The sequence below is a fragment of the Etheostoma cragini genome, chromosome 4 (genome assembly GCF_013103735.1).
Source record: "Etheostoma cragini isolate CJK2018 chromosome 4, CSU_Ecrag_1.0, whole genome shotgun sequence".
NCBI lineage: Eukaryota > Metazoa > Chordata > Actinopteri > Perciformes > Percidae > Etheostoma > Etheostoma cragini.
Window position 1 is genome coordinate 1,808,272 of NC_048410.1, and position 4,720 is coordinate 1,812,991.

Sequence of the window (4,720 nt, forward strand, 5' to 3'; positions counted from 1 at the left end):
CCCCCCCCCCCCCCCGCCCCAAGTACTGCCCCTTCTTTTAAAACCGTGTCAATTTCTAGTCTGAACACCAAAAAAACAATGCTAAACAGATACAGTCAGAGTATCCAGACGAGTAGATAAAGAGCAAGTTCTGCACCCAGTGATTCATCCACTTTAGTCTTCAAAGACAGGGTGCGATAAAGAGACAAAGAGACAGCGAGAGACAAAGGATGACCACACCTGGTTGGTCCGTTTTGGTGACTCAGCCTCTTTAGACAGTAAAAACTGACTCACTTCCAGCTCGACTATCAGTCTCAGCCTGCTGCCTGGGCCAAGACCAAACAAACAAACAGAGGAGCTCTGTCTGTTTGGCTTTTACTACATTCAAAATCACGGTTGAGGCGATTCTCAGATTAATAGAATGGGTCAAACACCCAGAGCCAATTTGGTTTATTTGAACATCGCGGGTCATGTGACGTGACAAATTGCACCAAAAATACAGAAAACTAGAGACCATCTTGCGATGAGATCACACCAGGACTCAAAACCGCCTCAGTGATTGTTCCCAGGGGCGAATCTGGGATCCTCAAGGCCCTTTTTTGGCATTTCTGGCCGCATGCTAACAGCATTACGCTCGGGATAGCAGTGTTGTCCGCCACGTTGGTTCAGACTGAAATAAGTGGTTTTGATGAAAGTTTTTACAGATCATGTCCCCCAGAGGATGAGCTCTTCTGGCTTTCATATAGATCTTTCCTCTGGCGCCACCATGAGGTTGTTTTGTTTTTTGGTGAAATTTCACACAACCAATGAAGGGATTGCCACAGAGTTTGGTACATGATGCAGCATTACTCTTTAACCCTCATGTTGTCCTGGGGTCAAATTGACCCGTTTACAAGTTATTTTACATCAGGAATATGGGAGGTAAAGAACGTTGAAAAAGGCGACAAAACATTTGGGGAAAAAGTGTAAAAATATTGGAAAAAATTACAAAAACTACGGAAAAAAAACACTGGATGTAAGCGTCAAATACATTGGAAAAACCAGCTAAAATGTCAAAAAAAAGTGACAAAACTTTAACAATAGGGACAAAGACATTGGGGGGAAAACCCCCATAAAAATGTTGGAAAATCCCATAAACATTCAACTTTTTTTTCATGTTGAGGAAAAGACAACACAAGGGTTAAAGTCCTCAAATTATGCTAATTTTTCAGGTTCATAATTGTATTTAGAGGTTGTACCAGAAGAAGTTGGTTTAATTTTCAAAAAACATCATATTTTTGTTGTACTGCGCATTGCTGCAGCTCCTCTTTTCACCCTGTGTTGAGCTCTCTGTTTTAGCTCCAGAGTGAGGCATCGCACTTCCATCTTTGTTGGGAGTCACAGGACTACTAGCCAGTCAGAAGCCGAGTATGAGGGCGTGCCACACCAGCAGCTAGGCGTGCATTATAACGTGTGTTACAAAGTGACGCACGTTTGGAGATGGTAAGTCCCTTTGGGGGGGAATTTGGGCTTTTTCACTTTGTAAACCCTGCACAAAAAAGGATATACAGTATAACACAATAAAGGAAAGGGAGAATGACACAAAAGCATAATATGAGCCCTTTAATTATTATTTCACTCTGGTGATCTCCTGACTTGAATTGGAATGCCACCAGCAGGTTAATCCTTTTCACTTATTTCTTGAAATGTCCACATCTACTGGACTGTACTGACACAAAGTTGTGTCCAGACATTCATGTTGTGTGCTAACTAGCTAATGTTAGCATGCTAAACAAAGACGGTGCAGATGGTGAACGTTGCCTGCTAAACATCACTTTGTTTGTTTGGTGACATAAGATGTAGTTTGAGTTAAGATGTTCAACGTTGAGCTCTTGAAAGATGACCCAGTATCTCCCTTCAGACAGTCCAGAACCAGCAGAACAAAGAGGACGTGGAACCATTGTTTAGTCCAGCCTCTGCACATGTGTCACTGCTTTCACTGTTGCTGGAGTCCAGCAGGTGGCAGCAGAGGCCAGAAACACCATTTTTTTAAACTTATGTATCTTATTAATGAGATGGAAAGACTGTTACCCTGTAAATTGTATTATTATTGTTATTCAAGCTAATAGGTGGACTTCTTTAAGTTTGGCTTAAAGGTGTTACCATGCCATTCAGTTTGAATCAGTGGTAGTCAGGTCAGTGTATACAAGCCGCGCTTACAGACGTCTGCCTGTCTAAGTCTATTCCAAAGGGTCAATTTTATCCATTTTTTTAATATGTTAAAAGATTGCATTGATAATGATGATATGGACTATGAAGCAAGGTGTAAAAACATTGCTTCCCAAAACACGATAAAGATCGTCTTCTGTTAGAAATCGGGAAACCCATGCTTTCACAAATCTTTGCGAGGAACATTCAGTCTTGATCAAATAGATTATTCTGAACATGTGGAATCTGATGCTGTGATCTCATTGCTGGACTTTTATGAGGCATTTGACACAGTAGAGCATCAATTCTTATTTTGGTCATTTCAAATTTTTGGTTTTGGTGAAAACGGTTACCTCCGGTGTTAAAATGCTTCATAAAAACATCAGTAGCTGTGTCATGCTAGATCAGTCCGCCAAGGTGTCCCTTGTTCTCCATTTCTAATTCTTATTGTTGTTGAAATGCTCTTAATACATATTTTACACTCGGTAATAATTTACAAGGTTTAGGGATTTTTTTTGTCAACTAGCTGATGACACAGTTCTTTTTTTTAAGAATAAACAGCAAATTGAACACTCAAAAAAATTCAGGAACAAAAGCATACTCCAGGTTTTTGTACGATGAGGTTATGAGATTTCTTTGTGGTGCTGAAAGACATTAAAATGATTAGAATCGTCATCATATTTTCATCATATATGATTATTTAGAAATCAACAGCGATGGGTCTCTCCAGAAACAGTTTCCTGTTTCCTATGTTTTAGGTACAACATATTGAAAACTGCTATTATGATTTTGAACGGACTCTTTGATAAGTTGATAATTTTCAGTTCAAAACCAGAGCTGCATGGAATACTACTGTCCCTTCAGTATCTCAAAGGTCGCAGGTTTGATCCCCTCAGCAGCTGTGCGCCCCGTCACAGTGCCTGTGAGCAAGGCTTTGAGCTGCCTCCCGATCAGTTCCTTCTCACTTACTGTTATTCCGAATTTCAGGAAATTTTGATTAAAAAAAAAATGTTTTTCTTTCTGTACACACTGAGCATTGGATTTTGGATAACACATGTTTTTCTTTCCATGAGATTAGGGCTTTGGTGAGTCCAGCTGAGCCATAAAACCACTTCAACATTCAGCCATAAACTCAAGCAGACCTAATTAGAAAGTTGACTCAGATGAGACATGCTGTTACAGCGTCGCCCAATTGGTCCCTGGGGCTTGTCAATCATGGTGGTGATGTAATGCTGTCTGGCTCTGTCGATCCACTGCGCACACACAAACACACACACTAACACACACACACACACACACACACACACACACACACGCACACACACACACACACACACACACTCACTCTAAATCAGCTTTTAAAGCACTTCTGGGATTATAAATATTTTAAGAGTTCTATGAATATCTCGACACAATGTTGTAAAATCTGCGATTAAGTTCTTAATGTTTTTTTTGCCTGCATGTCAACATGCAATATTTTGAGTAACATATGCTGCGTTTATGTTTTGCCACAAGACTTGAAGCCACGTTGACGTTTATTTCACCCCTATTTGGGCCTTTCATCAGTGACAGCCTCAAAGGAAAGTAATAATGAAAAGTAAAAAGTAAAAGTAAATAATGAATAAAGCCACAAAACACCGGTGGAAGACTTTCATTGTGAAGTTACTGCTAAAGTCCGTTGAATTTTAGCCACTGAAGGCTGACTCGTTACCTTTTAAACGTTGTCTAAATCAATACGCAGCTGACTTAATGCGCTGCTGCACTGCATGACCACACACAGCAACGCACAATGTAAATTAAAGTAGACGTCATGTTCGCTGCACTCAACTCTTGGGGGTGACGTGGGTGACAGACAGGGCGTCATCGTATTACTTGAACAAACTTCTGTTGGTTGAATGAAAGATTCTCCAGCAAACATTGTCATTTCGGTGCTCTAATTATTAACGTGTACACACATTTGTGAAATCATCCAAAGTTTTTGTAGCTAACCTGAAATTAAAAGTTACTCGCTGATGAAAGCCATGAGATTCGGTTGACAGCAGCAACGCAGCTAGGAAGTGGATGTGGAGTTGAAATGATTATGTTAGACAGTAGGCCACACACTGACACTGTATTTCAATCAGATGAGACATATTTGCAGATGTGCAAAAAGGTTTATTGTACAGCGCAATAAAATGTACAAAGTCTTTAGCGATTAGACTCCATTGCTGCACAGAAATAGTTTGCATATAGGGGTAGAGAACCATCATTATTCCCCCGATCTAGACAATCTAGACACTGGTGGAGCCCGAAGACAGCTGATAGCAAAGGGAGAAACATTTTAAAGCACGATTGTGACTCTGTGATTGGCCCTTGAAATTTGTGGATGATTCTGATTGGTTAAGCAGGAAGGTGAACGCCTCCAACAGCTGATTGGAGTTAGGAAGAGAGCATTGATTTAGAGTTAGGCCTTCCTGAAAGAATTTAAGCAGAGCTACATTTTGTGATGGGAAAATTACATAGACAAGGATTGTTTATCTGTTTTATTCAGTTGTTACTCATTCAAGGGTAAATC